Below are 18956 nucleotides of genomic sequence, written 5' to 3' on the forward strand. Positions count from 1 at the left end.
CAGGTGCGCCAATGCACCGTGAAAACTAAACAGAAACACAAAATACATTTTCTTAGACGCTTATTACAAATATGAACTCAAATAAAGCAGAAAATACAACAAAATATCAATTAAGCAAAGAAATACAACTTAAAACATGTACCTCGCTCCGCATTCCAAGGGCTGCAAATTGTTCGTTTCGCTAGAGTCCGGTATCACGCTGCTTCACGCTTCATTGAGAGCTGCCTACTGGGAAATGTGCGCCACAAAACCGGTCTGAGCTGGAAGTGCAGCTTGCCGCTAACTAAACAACAGAGCCCTCTACTGGACACTACGCGTAGCTGTTCAGGCTTAGATCAATAAACAAAACTGGACCTTTACACTCCCACCAAATCATGTATAATAAACAACATTCTTTACATGATTTCCAGCTGTAACATATGGACATTACTACAAGAACGAACACAATTTCAAATACATCATCAATAAACTTTCGCAAATACGCCTGATGTGACTGTATTGATTGAAACATCAATTAGTTATTTTCTAATAGAACTACAAGCTTTTGAACAGGTCGCTCAACTACGTGAGGTTTGTGTGCTGTTCCCTGCTTCTTTATTAAGCCTCGATCGCCAACTTGAAGCTTGACTCTGCGGACCAAACCGTCATCTTCTTCTGGAGCTTCAACCACTCGAGCCAGTTGCCACTGATTTCTGGGAAGCATGTCTTCTTTGATAATGACTATGTCATTGACTTTAAGATTTCGACGTGGTAGGTGCCATTTCTGTCTCATAGATATGTTCAGAAGGTACTCTCTTTTCCATCTACTCCAAAACTGCTCAGTGAGATACTGGACTCTGCGCCAACGTTTCCTTGCATATAAGTCCTCTTTCACAAACTTTCCTGGTGGAGGCAGTGCAACCTTTGATTTCATCAATATGAGGTGATTTGGAGTTAGAGGTTCAGGAGATTTAGGATCATTGATTCCATCGACGCTCAGTGGTCGACCATTAACTATAAACATCGCCTCATAGAATAGAGTTCTTAGAGAGCTGTCATCCAGCCTGCCTTGGCATTGAGCAATGGTGGCATTGAGAACATTGCGGATGGTTCGAATCTGTCGTTCCCACACACCTCCGGCATGGCTAGCAGATGGGGCATTGAAGACGAACTCACACTGTTTATTGGCAAGGAATGCTTCTAAGGCATCCATGTCACATTGTTTAAGAGACTCTCTTAGCTCATTTTTGGCTCCAATAAAGTTTGTACCCTGGTCACTGTACAACTTACAAACAGCTCCTCTTAAGCTGATGAAACATCTCAGAGCGTTGATGAAAGAGTCAGTAGAAAGATCCTCAAGCATCTCAATGTGGACTGCACGTGAGGAAAGACATGTAAAGAGGAGTCCGTATCTTTTATGCTCTTTGCGACCTTGTTTTGTGACAAATGGTCCGAAACAGTCCATTCCACAATACATGAAAGGATCTGAGATTTCAACTCGTTCCTTTGGAAGTTCAGACATGCGTTGTTCTTCTGGTGAACGTCTTAGTTTTCGACATTGAACACATTTGCTTATTAGTTTTGCAACTTCCTTGCTCCCACCAATCACCCAAAACCCATTCGATCTGATTTCCATGAGAGTTTGGCTTCTACCTTGATGACAAATCTGTGCATGAAAATGAGCAATGATCAACTTTGTAATGTGATGGTCTTTTGGGAGGATGATGGGGTGCTTAAGTCCCTGACAGAGTGTTGACTTCTTCAGTCTTCCTCCAACACGGAGAAGTCCTTGATCTAGCACTGGATCTACTCTAAAGAGGGGACTTGAACTCGGAAGGTTATCTCCCACCTTCAACACTTCCATCTCTTGAGAAAAGGCCTGCTGCTGAAGGAGCTTTATTATTGTGTCAGCAGCTGTTCTCCGTTCATCTACTGTTACAAAGTTTCCATACTGGGCTTTGCTGGATCTCAATCCTTTTATCCTTGCAACCACTTTAAGGAGCATTGACCAGCTTGAAAACCTTGACAAACGGCTGAGGATATTGTCTTGTTCACTTGTTTGAGTTGTGAGAGCTTTGACTGCTTTGACTTCTGGATCCCCTACTAACAACACAGCTGAGGGGCTGGGTGCATATGAAATGTCATGTTCCCACAGAAACTTTGGACCAGACAACCAACATGTTGACATGATTTCTGATGCACTGAGCCCTCTAGAGGCGTAATCTGCAGGATTCTGAGCTGTGTCAATGTAGTGCCACTGTCTGGGATCTGTAGTTTGCCTGTGACGATCTCTAGGGGGGCTAGTGCTGATGGGCAGTCATAACCAATCAATAGACCTACTTCACAGTTCTGCAATGGCTGTAACTTGTTAGCTAAGCCTTCAAGGTGTGGCCACTGAAGTGCAGTTTCCTTGGTAGGGATATGAGACTTGTCAACTGGGATAAAGTCACGAGAGTAGACGTGTTCTATTCGGACACGAGTCTCAGAATCAAACCCACGCACCTGTAAGTTGTTGGCAAGTTTACTTGCAACGACTGTGTCGACGGAAGTCATGGTGCTAAGCTTTAACTGCACTGGTTGGGCGTCTACATTTAGTTCTCAGGCCAAATCCTCTAAAATAAAGGATGAGTCACTCTGGGTGTCAAGCAGGGCATATGTAAGTATTTCTTTCTCAGGCTCAGATGCAACTGACACAAATACTGGTACTATGCTGGATGTGGAAGATAGTTTCCTTGTTAGTACATGAGTCATAACATTATGCACTTCCTTGTTTGCACCTTCATCTGGGGATTTAGAATCCTCAGTTTTCTTTTCTTTAGGTTCATTCACTCTTTCTGTGTGTAGACAGGTGGGGTGACGCCGACCACACTTACTACAGGAGTGACGTCCTCTGCATTCTTTGGTTACATGACCCCTCCTCAAACACCCAAAGCAGAGACGATTTTCTTGAATGAAAACTTTCTTGTCATCACTAGTTTTCGCTGCAAAAGCAGGACACTTAGCTATGCCGTGCGATTCTTCTTTGCAAAACAAACATGGGGGTTTAGGTCTAGAAGTAGATACTGGGATTGGTGGAGACTTTGGTTGGATGGTAGTACTGAGTGCCTTCGCTCTTTTAACATGCTGCTCTTCTGATGCCCTTTCGTTTATTAGGAATGGTGAGGCAACAGGATTGCAAACTACTTTAGCTTCATTTTGTATGAACTTTGTAAAGCGAGCGAAGTTGGGGTAGTCTTGGCTTTTGTCTAGCTCCTCCACCACAATGCGGCTCCATCTCTGCACTATCCACTCAGGCAGTTTTCTTAGAAGCTTGTGATTTTCCTCACAATCATTAAGGATCTCTAGGCCTTTGACTTGAGGGATAGCCTCTGCACAGCTTTGGAGAAAATCTGCCAACTCCCTCAGTGCTTTAGGATCATTGGCAGCTATTTTAGGCCATTTTGTGAGTTTAGCCCTAAAGGCTCTTTGGATAACAAATGGGCTGCCATACCTTTCCTCTAAAACGCTCCATATGCCTGCGTATGCCTGCTCATTGTTGCGGAAGAAATATCCCTCTACTGCCTTTCGTGCTTCACCTGCAAGATAGCTCTTTAGATACAACATTTTCTCACACACAGGTAAAGGTTTGTCACCAATTAGTGCCATAAAGGATACCTTCCAATCCATAAACTTTAGGGGGTCGCCACTAAAGATAGTGGGCTCAGGTACAGGAAGCCTGTTTAGGGTAAGAGAGCTGGCGAGGGCTTGAACTAAGCTAAGTTCTTCACGTTCTGGAGTAGTATTGTGAGGTCTAAATGTTGGTGCTTGTGGATTTAAAGAGAGCCGTGGTGCGCTGTTGGGGAGATTTGCGGAATTTTCTAAGTTGTAGCAGGACACTTGATCATGGCTTTCAATGTCATTTTGAGCGCTAAGGGCTCTTACTGTTACGGGGGTGATGAGTAAGAGAACCCAGACGCGGATCGCTCGTTAAGATTGAACAGTGTCTTTATTTACAGTGAAGCAAATCCAAAGTAATCCATAGTGCTAAGTCCCTTCCGTGCTCCCCTCGTGTGTCCATACGACTTTCGTAAACAGTGACGTCTCTCCTCTCGTATCTCCGTCTCACTCGTAGCCCGGCTTGGTGGAATACTCCAGCGCTGTCTGTCACTCAGCCACACCATTAAATAGTTCTGTCACAATGGTGGATGATTGGCAGCAGCTGGCGAGGAATCAGTTGCAGGTGGGACCACTCAGAGTGGCGGTACTTCCGGGTCGGACATCTCCCGTTGCTACGCAACCGCGTAACAACTACAACGGAGACAAAAACAGAGCGGGAGAACAAACACACACACACACACACAGGTCGCCGGTCGGGGCACCGTCGAACCTGACAGTACCCCCCCTCTAATGGGAGCCTCCCGGCGACCCAGCAAACTTATCAGGGTGCCTGCGGCGGAAGTCTTTCACCATGGCAGCATCGAGAACCGCGGACCGCGGCACCCAAGAACGCTCTTCCGGACCGTACCCCTCCCAGTCCACCAAAAACTGAAAGCCCCTACCGCGGCGCCGGGCATCCAATATCCGCGATACGGAATACGCCGGCGAGCCGTCGATAATCCGGGCGGGTGGCGGGGGCCCGGAGGGCGGGCACAAAGGGCTGGTCCGGACAGGCCTCACCTGGGACACATGAAAGACATTGTGAATTCTCATGGAACGGGGAAGAGACAAACGTACAGTCACAGGATTCAACACGGCCAGGATGGGGAAGGGCCCGATAAAGCGTGGAGCCAGTTTCCTAGACTCGACCCTCAGAGGAACATATTTCGCAGACAGCCATACCTGTTGCCCGACCTGGTATGCAGGGGCCGGAGCACGGCGGCGATCCGCAAGTCTCTTGTTCTGCTCAGCGGTCCTCAAGAGGGCGGTCCGGGTGGCGCGCCATGCCCGCCGGCAGCGCCGCAGGTGGTGCTGGACTGAAGGAACCGACAATTCCCCCTCCGACACAGAGAGAAGCGGGGGCTGATACCCCAGGGAGGCCTCAAACGGGGAAACCCCAGTAGCCGCCGACGTGCTAGCATTATGGGCATATTCGACCCACGCCAGTTGATCGCTCCATGATGACTGGTTCGAAGAGACCACACAACGCAGCATCGCTTCGAGCTCTTGATTAGCCCGTTCCGCTTGCCCGTTGGTTTGAGGGTGGAAGCCGGACGACAAGCTGGCCTGGGCCCCCAGTTCCTTACAAAACTCCTTCCACACTCGCGACGTGAATTGGGGACCCCGATCGGACACGATATCTTGGGGAACCCCATGGAGACGGAACACCTGCTGCGTGAGAATCTTGGCAGTATCCAGGGCCGAAGGGAGTTTCGGCAGAGCAACGAAATGAACAGCCTTTGAGAAGCGATCGATCACGGTCAAGATGACTGTGTGACCCGAGGAGGGGGGAAGACCGGTAACAAAGTCCAGTGCAATATGAGACCACGGGCGGCTGGGCACAGGCAACGGACGAAGGAGGCCAGCAGGGGGTGAACAGGAGACCTTGTTTCGGGCACAAACGGGGCAAGCGGCCACATACTCCCGAGCGTCCTTCCCTAGAGTCGGCCACCAAAACAAACGTTGCAGAAAGGCGATAGTGCGGTTTTTACCCGGGTGGCAGGCAAACTTGGCCGTATGGACCCAGTGAAGGACCTTACTTCGGACCGCCGCGGGAACAAACATCCTCCCATCGGGCCCAGTGCCCGGATCAGGTTCCGACCGCTGGGCAGCCTTAATAACCCGCTCTATGTCCCAGGTCAGAGCCCCCACGAAGCACGAGGATGGCAGAATGGGTCTCTCCTTCTCGTCTGGGTCGAGATCCGGGGAAAATTGGCGCGATAAAGCATCTGCTTTAAGATTGCGGGAGCCAGGTCTGTAAGAGATGGTCAAGTTAAACCGAGTGAAAAACAGAGCCCACCTGGACTGCCGGGCATTCAGTCTTTTGGCCGCTTGGAGGTAGGTCAAGTTCTTGTGGTCTGTCCAGATAACCACCGGATGCTCGCTGCCTTCGAGCCAATGTCGCCACTCTTCAAGCGCCAACTTAATGGCGAGGAGCTCCCGGTCTCCAACGTCGTAATTGCACTCTGCAGGAGATAAGCGACGTGAGAAAAAGGCACATGGGTGTAATTTTGCATTCACTCGTTGGGATAGTATTGCCCCCACACCTGCGTCTGAAGCATCCACCTCCACAAAAAAAGGTTGACTGATGTCTGCCTGTACCAACACCGGAGCTGAGGAAAAGAGGTGCTTGAGTCTCACAAAAGCCCGTTCAGCGCCGGGAGACCACTGGAATGGCTGCTTAGGAGAGGTTAGGTTGGTGAGAGGCAGGGCGACCTGACTGAAATTGCGGATAAACCGTCGATAGAAGTTGGCAAATCCCAGAAACTTCTGCAGCTGCTTACGGTTCTTGGGTTCAGGCCATTCCACCACTGCCCTCACTTTGGCCGGATCTGCCCGCAGCCGTCCCTCCTCGATGATGAACCCCAAAAAGGAGACTGTCTGCACGTGAAACTCACACTTCTCTGCCTTTACAAACAGCCGGTTCTCCAACAGGCGCTGCAACACCATTCTCACGTGCTTGACATGGTCAGCTGGGTTCCGAGAAAACACAAGGATGTCGTCTAGATAAACGAAAACACAATGATTAATGAAGTCCCGTAAAACATCATTTATCATGGCTTGGAAGACCGCCGGAGCATTCGTGAGCCCGAAAGGCATCACCAAATATTCAAAGTGCCCACGATGCGTGTTGAACGCCGTCTTCCACTCATCCCCCTGGCGGATTCTCACCAGATGATAAGCACTGCGGAGGTCCAGTTTAGAAAAGATGGCAGCCCCCTGAAGGAGTTCAAAAGCAGAGGTGAGTAAAGGAAGCGGGTATTTGTTCTTAATGGTTATCTTGTTAAGACCTCGAAAGTCAATGCAGGGGCGGAGCGTTTTGTCTTTCTTCTCAACGAAGAAGAAACCTGCTGCGAGAGGAGAGGTGGACTGCCGGATTATCCCGGCCGCCAGCGAGTCGGTGATGTAGCCCTCCATTAACTCTCGCTCTGATTTCGAAATACTGTATAGACGGCTTGTGGGCAAGGGAGCGCCGGGTAGCAAGTCTATCCCACAATCGTACGGACGATGGGGGGGAAGAGACTGGGCCTTTTCTTTACTGAACACCTGGGCTAGGTCGTGATATTCAGCTGGAACTGCAGTCAAATCGGGAGGAGCGTCAGGTGAAGATGGGCTAGTGGACGTCTGGCTAACTGTAGCAGAACGTAAACACTGTTCATGACACTTAGGACTCCACCCAGTTATCCTGCTGTTCTCCCAATCGATCTGCGGGTTATGGCGTTCGAGCCAGGGGTAGCCCAAAACTAGCGGAGTGTGAGGAGCCTTGAACAGAAATAGGCTGATTTGTTCAACATGGTTTCCGGAAAGAGAAAGAGTCAAATCAGTAGTGCGATGTGTTATACTGGCCAAGGGGGCACCATTCAGCGCCGCCACCTGGAGGACCTCAGGTAAGGGTTCAACAGGTATGCCCAACGTCTGGGCCAGGGCTTCGTCAATAAAACTTTGTTCGGCCCCCGAATCGATTAAAGCACTACATGGGTGAATACAGGACTGGAAAATCAATTTGGCAGGACAGCTGAGGTGGGGCAAGATGTTTGCGGTAACGCCCGTCAGTATGCCCACGGCTACTGACGAGCAGCGTCTTTTCCCGACTCTGGGCATTTATCAGAAAAGTGTCCTCTCTTTCCGCAAGTGAAACACTCACCCCCCTGAGGTCTTCTCCGTCGGGCCACAGACCTAAAGCTGGCTTGACCGATCTGCATGGGCTGCTCCTCCTCCAACGGCTGTTCCTCCCACTCCCGTCTCCACTCGAGAGAGGGCCCTGCCGAGGTTTTGCTGCCGCCCGCTGGTCGCCGTCCAAACTCACGCCTATGCTCATCCAACTGAATGCACACATTCACCAAAGCACTGAGCGACTTAGGCAGTTCTCTTGAGGCCAACTCACGTTTTAGATTTTCGTTCAGGCCGTTTATGAAAGCCCCTCGTAGTGCATTTTCTTGCCAGCCGGTCTCCTCGGCCAAAATCCAGAAGTCAATCGAGAAGTCCGCTACACTCCTCCATCCTTGTTTCAGGGAAAACATGCGATGTGCTGCGCTGTCGGCGCTGGAGCCTTTGTCAAAAACACAACGAAATTTGCACAAAAAATCTTCATAAGAGATAGCAGGTTGCATGCTTACCACGGCCTGGGCCCATTGTAAAGCGCGTCCAGTCATTGATTCCACCATTAACCCCACCTTGGCTCCATCTGAGAAATAAGACCGAGGCTGTTCTCTAAAAATGAACGAACATTGTGTTAAGAACCCGCGGCTCTTATCCAGATCCCCACTAAACTTCTCAGGGGCCGGCAGCGGGTGCTCGCGCTGCAGTGTGGGAGGGGAAGGAGGCAGAGGAGAAGCCGCGGCTGTGCTGAGAGACGGCCCGGGCGACGGAGCATCAGCTGCAGCCCCAGGGGGAGTTAGCAAAATCCCTTTTAATTCAGCAACCAGCTGCCGTAACACAGTTTGTTCTTCAACAACATGTTTCATCATTTTTTCATGGCGTTCCAACATCTCACCTTGAATCGAGAGTTCTCGCAGAACCGGAGCGGCGTCCGCTGGGTCCATGTAAGTGGCTGGAGTATTCTGTTACGGGGGTGATGAGTAAGAGAACCCAGACGCGGATCGCTCGTTAAGATTGAACAGTGTCTTTATTTACAGTGAAGCAAATCCAAAGTAATCCATAGTGCTAAGTCCCTTCCGTGCTCCCCTCGTGTGTCCATACGACTTTCGTAAACAGTGACGTCTCTCCTCTCGTATCTCCGTCTCACTCGTAGCCCGGCTTGGTGGAATACTCCAGCGCTGTCTGTCACTCAGCCACACCATTAAATAGTTCTGTCACAATGGTGGATGATTGGCAGCAGCTGGCGAGGAATCAGTTGCAGGTGGGACCACTCAGAGTGGCGGAACTTCCGGGTCGGACATCTCCCGTTGCTACGCAACCGCGTAACAACTACAACGGAGACAAAAACAGAGCGGGAGAACAAACACACACACACACACAGGTCGCCGGTCGGGGCACCGTCGAACCTGACACTTACTCGTGCAGCTGCTACTTTCACTTCGCTGTCTGCCTTTAACTGTTGAAGTTTAGTCTTTTCCTCCTCCAACTTTGCCTTTGTTTCCACTTCCTTTATTTTCCACTCATTTTCCATTTGGCTGATCTTGGTTTCCTGTGCCAATATTTCTTGTGTGGCCTTTGCTTGTTCCACTTTGGCTGCAAGTTCAGCTTCTGCTTCCACCTCACGACTGCCAGTAGAATCTGCCTTTGAGCGTGCAACTGAACCCTCTGGGAACGACGTTTCAGTTTTTGTATCACCAAACACAGAACCATAGTCCCTTTTGTTTAACATCACTCGTACTCTTTCCTTTTCAAGGCGATCGTTAAAGAGCTGATCGATATTTTCCTGTCGTTTAGCAACAACTTCACAAATGTCAGTTGTAAGCACTGCACAAGCATCCATTCGCTTAACAATGTCGGGCGTCATGGATTGGCTGCGGCGAATGGGTTCATAATGCTGTTGTACTACAGCGTGCTTGTCTCTTATGTCATGACTGGCATTGTTTAGCTCTTCAGGTGAGCAGAAAGTTTTCAGCTTTGTTCTGATTTCTTTAGCTGCCTTCTTCCAAGTGTCATAAGCTTTGTTAAATGCCTTCTCATTTTTCTTTGCCTCATATTCCTGCATTTCTTTACCCTTTTCAGTTAAATGCCTTTCACGATTGCTGGATCTTACTCCTTGTTGCTCTGAGTCGTCGGCTTCTTCAGCAGCGTTCAACATTTTGTTACTGTAATGTGTATGTTGCTCTATGCGATAACGTCTGGACTTAAACTTACGTGAGTGTTACTTTTGGAAACAATGCTCACATCAGACGTTTACATCACATAAATAAACAGATTAGCACCCACATATTAGACAAAATGTAACTGTAAATACCGCTGATATACGTTACTTTCAAGAAGAATAAACCCATACAATTTAAAGATTGTAATTACTCAGTGCAATGCAGTATACCTTTAAGGCTGTAACCACAAAAATATTTAAGGCAAGTAATTCTGAATTAGAGTGCAGAGTCCTGTTATCAGCAAAGTCCTTAATGGGCATAATACCTGCACCTTCGTAAAGTGACCATCAGAGTTCAAAGGGGAGGTAGGCAACGAAGCAAAGATGATCTTGACTGGTGTAGAAATCTCTCACAGCTGACACACGGACCCAGCTCGTGGCACGGGCTGCACTCATCTGGCATGGGAGCTAGCAAGTAGCCTTCACTCAGCGATCGAGTTTTCACTGTAGCAGTCCCCCGGACCAAGGAAGAAATAGAGAGAGCCTCGACGGGTGCAGTAATTTTTACTTTGAGATTCATTCAGAATCTAACAGTGCGCCAGGTGCGCCAATGCACCGTGAAAACTAAACAGAAACACGGGGGCAGGGATAGCTCAGTAGGTAGAGTGGCGGCCCCATGATCGGAAGGTCGGGGGTTCGATTCCCCTGAACAGCTACCCAGAGGTACCCCTGAGCAAGGTACCGTCCCTACACACTGCTCCCCGGGCGCCCAATGGCTGCCCACTGCTTCACTGAGTGAATGGGTTAAATGCAGAGAGGGATTTTCCCCACGGGGACCAATAAAGTACACTTTCTTTCACTTTCTAAAAAATACATTTTCTTAGACGCTTATTACAAATATGAACTCAAATAAAGCAGAAAATACAACAAAATATCAATTAAGCAAAGAAATACAACTTAAAACATGTACCTCGCTCCGCATTCCAAGGGCTGCAAATTGTTCGTTTCGCTAGAGTCCGGTATCACGCTGCTTCACGCTTCATTGAGAGCTGCCTACTGGGAAATGTGCGCCACAAAACCGGTCTGAGCTGGAAGTGCAGCTTGCCGCTAACTAAACAACAGAGCCCTCTACTGGACACTACGCGTAGCTGTTCAGGCTTAGATCAATAAACAAAACTGGACCTTTACAACCTATAACATCTCCAAGTTTCTGGCTTCGATCCTCAACCCGCTGGTGGGCAGCTCTGAACACCACAACCTTGGATTTTGTTGAGAAGGTGAGAGATGTCATTATGGAGGCAGATGAAACCATGGTCTCGTACGACGTTACATCTCTCTTCACTTGCATCCCAGTCACGAAAGCGCTGGAGGTAGTCCGTAAGAGATTACAGGATGACACCAACCTCAGCAACAGGACCACTCTCAGCATCCACCAAGTGTGTTTGCTTTTGGAACTGTGTCTTCATTCCACCTACTTCACATACAAGGGTCAGTTCTACAGGCAGAAACATGGGTGTGCCGTGGGCTCCCCAGTTTCACCCATCGTGGCCAATTTGTACATGGAAGAAGTGGAAAAGAGGACTTTGCTGTCCTACCCTGGAACACCACCAAGCCATTGGTTCAGATATGTGGATGACACCTGGGTGAAAATCAAATCTCAGGACGTACTACATTTCACGGATCACATTAACTCGGTGGACCGACACATCAAATTCACCAGGGAGGATATGAAAAGTGGCAGGTTAGCCTTCTTAGACTGTGAGATTTCCATCAGGAATGGGGGACATCTAAAAGCTGACGTCTACCGTAAACCTACACATACGGATCAGTATCTAAGGTTTGACTCTCATCATCCACTGGAGCACAAACTGGGTGTCATCAGGACGCTACAACACAGAGCGAACACCATCTCCACAGACACAGCGGCCAGGGAGGCAGAAATTGTATTGGTATAGCGCTTTACTCAGGACCCCAAATTGCTTTACACTACATTCAGTCATCCACCCATTCACACACACATTCACACACTGGTGACGGCAAGCTACATTGTAGCCACAGCTGCCCTGAGGCGCACTGACAGAGGTGAGGCTGCCGAACTGGCGCCACCAGTAGGCAAACACGGGGTTAGTATCTTGACCGGGAGGATATTTGGCATGCAGCCAGGAGGCAGCCTGGGATCGAACCACTGACCTTCTGGTTAGTGGCTGACCTGCTCTGCCACCTGAGCTACAGCCACCCAGAAGAACAGCACATCAAGAAGGCCCTGAGTAAATGTGGTTATCCCAGCTGGACTTTTGTCAAAGCTGGAAAGGCACTTAAAGAAAGCTCCAGCCGATCCAGGAGAGGAGGACAACCGCTGCCCAAGCGAAAACCTGTAGTGATCCCATATGTGTCAGGAGTATCGGACCAGTTGAGACGCATTTTTTCTAAACACCAGAATGGGCGCGTGAAAAAAGCCCCAAACGCCCCTAACTTGACGCGTGCACATTCGCACCTCTACGCGTGTCCAAGAAAAATCCATCGCGCCCCAAAATATCATATTTTAACGCGCGTGAACCGGAAATGTGGGAGGGATGTGGGAGGAAGTTTTGCAAGACCGGTATCTTTGCAAGATGGCAGCTGTCGAGCTAGCGCTTGAAGAGAGAGTCTCCCTTCTCTATTTACTGTGGAGAGCAGAGTAGCGGCGTAAAGGACATCCTTGCCGTACCTGGGTCCATCAGGTCCTCCAGAGGCGTGAGCAGTTTGGTGAGTTTCACCACTTGCTCCAGGAGCTGCGCCTGGATGACGGCCGATTCCAGCGCTATCACCGTCATTCACTCGGCCAGTTTGAGGACCTGCTGTCCCGCGTCGGTCCCAGAATCGTCCGCCTAGACACCAACTACAGGCGCTCAATCCCACCTGCAGAGCGCCTGTCCGTCTGCGTGAGGTTAGTAAAAGTGTTTAATACGTAGTCCTTTATTGACACCTGTGCTAATATATGCTAAACCATCCATTTATACACTGCTAACATGGATGTTAATGCTCTCGGTGTTTACTGAAAGCAAACTGTGGTACAGAGACGACTGTTTATAATATTTCTAGTGATACTCAGAAGGTCTCATCAAGCCCCGATTTAATTCGATTTATGCTGTTATCAGTGTTTGCATGATAGCATGGCTGTGGTGTCACATCAATGTATGTGCTCGGGGTTTGCTGATATCAAACTGTAGCATTAGGACCACTGAGTTAACCTTGTAGTGATACTCACTCCTTTTTATTTAGACCTGGTTTAATTCTGGGATAGTTGAATATTTGTATATAATCCCTGCAGCTGTCAGACTCTATAGCAGGGGTCACCAGCCTTTATTAAAACAGAGTTAGATAAAACTGTGAACAGTTTGGTTCATCTTTAGTTACATGGTTCTATCTTGATAAGCTGTCTTATCACAGATTAATTTTTCAAAAATATTAATGATTTAAGCAAGGAAAGGGCTACATGTCAACATACAACTCTTTATTTCTATTAATGTCTTACTTCATTCCTACCTGATTGACATGTTTAGAAATTATGAGTGATTGGCTCACTGTAGTTGTGAAAGTTGCTACCAATCAAATTATGATATGTTAAAGTTAAAACAAAACACAACTGTTTTAGATATTATCTAATATACATTTTGTAATTATCCTTATAATTACAAAATGTTTTATGTAAGATTTAAGTTTTGTGATTTAAATCTGACATCACAAAAGTATTTTGGAATTTGAATAATGTATTTTGTAACTGCAGTACACATAATACTGATTTTGAACAATTTTGTCCAGGTTCCTTGTCACCGCGGACTGCTTCAGCACCAAGCGTTCAGTTACAGAGTCGGTGAGCCAGATCACCCCCCAGGCAGCGACGGCCATCTGGGACTGTCTAGTGGACGACTTCATGGCTGTGCCTTCACCTGGAGACTGGCGGTCCATCACAGAGGGACTCCAGGAGCGCTGGAACTTCCCTCTGTGCTGTGCAGCTCTGGATGGGAAGCACGTCCAGACAAAGGCACCCCATATATCATATAGGAGACACACACATTGATATACACTAAATATTTATTTCATTTCTTTTTTGTGGTGCCCAAATTTATGCACCTGCTTGATTTTGTTTAAATAATTATTGCACACTTTTTGTAAATCCAGTAAACTTCTTTTCACTTCTCAAATATCACTGTGTGTGTCTCCTGTATGATATATTTAACTGACATTTTTTTATTGTAACAACCAACGATTTATACAGGAAAATAATGTCTATTAACAAGGTTGCCCAAACTTCTGCATCCCACTGTATTAGTATATTTTGTCATTAGTATAATATGAAATAAATTCTACATGTGTCAAGTCGTGTGCCAACATTTGCTGTGTAGTAGAACTGAGACATTAGTCATTATAAACATTTATTTGAAATAATATTAAAATTCTCACACAGAAATATATTTTATATATTTATGTTTAATGTAAGTATTTACAGAGAGACAGGAATAAAAAGGACCAGCTGCTCTCCAGAGCAGGAACCAGGCTAAGGAGGAAATGCTCCATTGGAGACTGGTGTGGCTCCAGCTCCACCACCGATGGACCGTCCTGGGACCCGTCCCTCATCTGCCTCGGAGCCGTCCTCCCCTGTGGGCCTGTAAAACAGCACAAAACACAAAGAAATGAGAAGGCTGCTACTAGATTTTAATTTCAACCTTGAAAAAAAAACAAACAAACCAAAAACAGGATATAATCAGATTGGTTGTAGATATTTAGTAAAGGTGATCACAGGCAATCCCACCGACTAAAAAGGTATCAGTGCTTGCTGTACATATCTGTGGGTGCAGCAGCAGGAGCTCAGGGACTGGGGAGCCAGGAGAAGCAACAGGGGATGCTCTGCTTCAGAATCAGTTGGTTCTATCAATACAGTATTAAATGTTAACAGGTTGAATATAATAATCATAGAGTAAACAGTGGTCCCTCATTTATTGCAGCAGGGGTTCTCAGAATAACTAGCCCCTGGCCACGCAATTTATACACTGTTTTCCACACACACACATGAACATTGGTCACAGTTCTCACAATTGATTCTCAAAGTGCAAACCTTTGTAGATTGCAAAACGTAAAAGTATTAATATGCCGCGGTTTGTCTTCATCTGCCCGCCACTTTCGTGCGCCTTTTTCCCTCGCGGTGCAGGTGTCTATTTTCGAATGAGGCTCATAGTTATGGGTGTTTTTGTGCTGTTTTTTTCTATTGGACGTGATGGTTATCAAAACCAAACATGATAAATTTGGCAAGCGCAGGAGATTTGTCAATCAGGCTGCAGAATGCAATGCTGTCCGGTGCAAAAAAAGAAAATGAAAATTAAGAAAAAAGAGGCAGTGACGGATGAACAGCGGGACCACTGTGTGCTGTTTATTAATAAACAATAAAATATATTCAATGACAACATGCCTAAAAGCAGAACGGTATTTGTACGTCAGTGGGAAAATAGCGGTGGCTTGCTAGCTTTTGTGCGGCTTCCCCGGGTCAGTGAAAACTTTAGAGAAAACTTAAGAAAAATGAATGAACTTACCAGGTTGCCCGATCTCTTTACATATCTTCCTCCAAGCTCGGTCCTTTATATTCCTGTCTCGGTCCAGAAAGCAGCTGGTGTCGTACGGCTCCGGGTTGTTTGCTACAGCATTGATTAGCCTTCTTTCTATTGAAGAATAAAGGGCTTTGGCTGGATCTGCCCCTTTGAACTAGGTAACAGCCACGTCACCAGGCTCCTGATTGGTTGTCGCGGCGCGATTTGACGCTGGAGTTCAGATTTTTCCAACTCGAGCGGGGGACGCGAAACGCGTGTATGCACAAAATGCAACACATAAACTCACGCGCGTGGTTTTTTTCGCGCGTGAGTGTAGCGCGTTTCAGGCGTTTCAGGCGTTTTCGCGACGCAAATCTGCTTCCGAATTTTCGCGGGAGCCGCAATCGCGGGTCAGCGCGCCTTTCCATTGACTTTACATGTAAGCCTGACGCTCTGCCTGCCTCTATCGCGTTCGGTGTGAACACACCGTTATACATCAGGGAAACCAAACAACCTGTGGCGAAGCGGATGGCACAACACAGAAGAGCTACCTCGTCAGGTCAGGACTCTGCAGTCTATTTACACCTACAGGCCAGTGGACACTCTTTCAATGATGAGGATGTTCACATCCTGGACAGGGAGGAACGCTGGTTTGAGGGCGGAGTCAAGGAGGCCATTTACGTGAAAAGGGAAAGACCATCTCTGAATCGAGGAGGGGGCCTAAGGGTACATCTTTCGCCATCTTACAATGCTGTGATTGCAGCCATTCCCCAACTCTCTGTGAATGGTACTCATGGCCATTGATCAGTGGTCTTTGATCAGTGGGTTTTGGTCAGTGGTTGTTGATCAATGGTCATGAGAATCTGCATAATTATGATTAAGGAACTGACCTCCCAGCCCATTGTTCCTTCAGTGGGCTGGTTTCAGTCATTATGCAAATTTCCTGTTTATAAGCTTGAAACCTGCAGTCAGCTGAGACTGAAGACGTCACTTGGATGAGTGACGAAACGTTTCTCCCACAAAACGCCACGTCCAGATGAACAGAATCAACTTTTGGAGATGCTCGTCATCTTCAGCTCTCTCCCTTCTCCCTTCCTTTTTTTGGTACTTCTATGCCGGAGTCTTAATGTTTCTTATGGTTGTGATCGATTGCCGGCCAACCCTTTGACTCTGGAAAAAAGGTTGACTTTCATTCAAAGCCAGCCATGTTGGAAGAATCAGGTCAGGACACAGTCCAAAGTTGCCTTTATAACACCTAAGTGATTTCTCGCTACTTGAAATACTCTTCGATTTAGGCAATGGTGCTGTCTGCACCGTGCATACACTTGTTTGCTGTGAATTCACTGGACAGCTACCTGCTCATGTTGATGCTGTTGAACATCACACAGTTTTCATATTATGCTACAGGCACTTGCAATCTTATTGCCTTTGATACGGTTGCTTCGAACATGGAGACCTGGTCTGCGACTACTGCTGTCTTTAAGGTAGATTTGGTGCATCCAGAAGGCGATAAATACGGAGTTGGTCTGCTATGATTTTGTGATGAAGTTGGCAATCGCATGCAATCTTTTTGTGATAATACCAAGGTTACTCTGGTAAATCAGAAAAAAGCTACTTATTGCTGTCTGTTTAATATATTTTGCCCTTTATATACAAAGAAATTGACATTAAACAAAACCTCACAGATTTGAAACAGAGGTTTAGAAATTCCTCCACTAATAGTGACACAAGCACTCAGCAGCCTTGCTTTTATATACAAATATAACCAGAATACAGTTGAATTGAGTCTCTTATTGTAAAAAAACTTAAAGGTAGCCCTCATTGGCATGGACTGACTCAGACTGATTGCAATGTGTTGGCAGTGTGTTTCCTAATGGCAAGGAGATCGACTTCCTGTTTTTACTCTACTGAGACTGAGCAGTTTGGGAGGAGAAGCAGACTGGAGACTATTTACTGTCAACAGACATGCATTGCAGATTTGCATTGCCAAGTGCATCTCAAAGAGAAGACGAAGAAGTCTTCTGCAGCCTTAACAACACTTGAGGTTGATGCTTGACAGTTTTTCCTCTTATGTCTCTGAATGAATGTCTGCCGGCCTTGACTCGCAGAAAAGCAAGTCTTTGTACTGGTATCAACGCAGTAATATTCTGTTCCTAAGCCAGAAAGTACTTTTAACATTTTATCATGCAAATATGGATGCGCATCAAGTGTTGCACTCATTCGTGATAAGTCTCCTACAGTTGTCACCTCGGGTTATAGTGCCCCACCTCGAGCGTACAAACTGTGGGTGCAGGCTGAATGCCTCTCCCTGAAGGAGATAGGCCTGTGTCTTCAGCTGCAGATGACAGCTGGCTTTGCGAGCAGCCGAGTCAAGCTGTGCAGAATTGATAAAGCGGAGTGCCTCTTTTGCCCCTCTGTCAGGTAATGTGTTTTTGTTCTCCTGGGAGTAAGTGTGGTTGGTAGCCAGTGTGCCACCAGCCATCTGTAATCCAATTACCCTTCTACGGGACAAGCTTCCCCATCAGCTGCTGATCATTCACACACCTCATCAACAGAAGAACATGAAAGCAGATGTTACACATGCATTGTGTTTTGCTTCCTAAGAAACCAGTGAGCTCTTAACTCACTTTTGGTCACAACATGAATCTGACAATCCATCATTTTCCTGCAGCATGACTTAAAGTCTTAATATCCAACTCCCTCATCAGTTATTACTCCAGGTGCATGACAGATTTTCCCCTGTCTCGCACTTTCACTTACCTGAGCAGCTGACATAGTACAACCTGCATAAATTCCTTTCAAACTCCTTGACGTTAATCTTTTTACCAAGATAAATCTTCTAACGTTAGGGCTCACAATTTATTTCAGTACAGGGTTACTTAAGGGAAAGAAGTCACACTGCCAGCACCCGGATATCCCTGCAGGAAGGGTCTTTTTTTTCTCTCTTGACAGTTAATTGTAGAGCTTTGCAACGTTGGCTTTACATGTTGGCCGTGTACTTGCCAAGGTGGAGATAATGTGTGGAGTGGGAGATCTGTTATTTCCTCGGGTGGCTTTTTTAGCTGCTCTGGTGCTGATTCTTCTTCCTTTGTTATGTTTGGCGTGGCACCAAAGTGAATATGCTATAGCCCTCCCGCTGCCACATACACCTTCTGTCATTAAAAATAGGCTGCTGTTCGCTCGGGACAGATTTCACCTTCTTTGCGTTTGCTGGAGCAGAGCTCTCACATTTTTTGACAGGAAAAGCAGGAGAGGAGGTAGTGACACACACACACACATGCACACAAAGTAGTTAAACTTTTATAGACCTAGACACACTTTTATACCTGATGGCAGGCTACACTTGAACAAACCCACACTCTTAGGCTGTCATAAGTTGCACACAATCCACCCTGACTGTCTTTGCATTAGCATCGGCGTCCATCCGTTCAACGTATTCTGCTCGCGTAGTGTGGCTTGTCTGCTTTCATGTTAGGACTCACTTTGAGTCTTAACCCCATTGGATGTAATCACAAAAGTGTGAG

General features: G+C 47.1%; 1 protein-coding gene and 1 long non-coding RNA gene across 3 annotated transcripts in view; both read left to right on the forward strand.

Annotated features, from left to right (window-relative positions):
- Window positions 1-18956, forward strand: part of cpne5a (copine Va) — a 93879-nt gene that overhangs the window by 15584 nt on the left and 59339 nt on the right. The gene's annotated exons all lie outside the window — the stretch shown is intronic.
- On the forward strand, window positions 12688-14230 carry LOC309696651. Its single transcript, XR_014273573.1, has 2 exons — window positions 12688-12797; window positions 13673-14230. It is a non-coding gene; the product is annotated as an uncharacterized lncRNA (long non-coding RNA).

The sequence above is a fragment of the Aulonocara stuartgranti genome (genome assembly GCF_965226115.1).
Source record: "Aulonocara stuartgranti genome assembly, chromosome: 20".
In the NCBI taxonomy this organism is placed as follows: Eukaryota; Metazoa; Chordata; class Actinopteri; order Cichliformes; family Cichlidae; genus Aulonocara; species Aulonocara stuartgranti.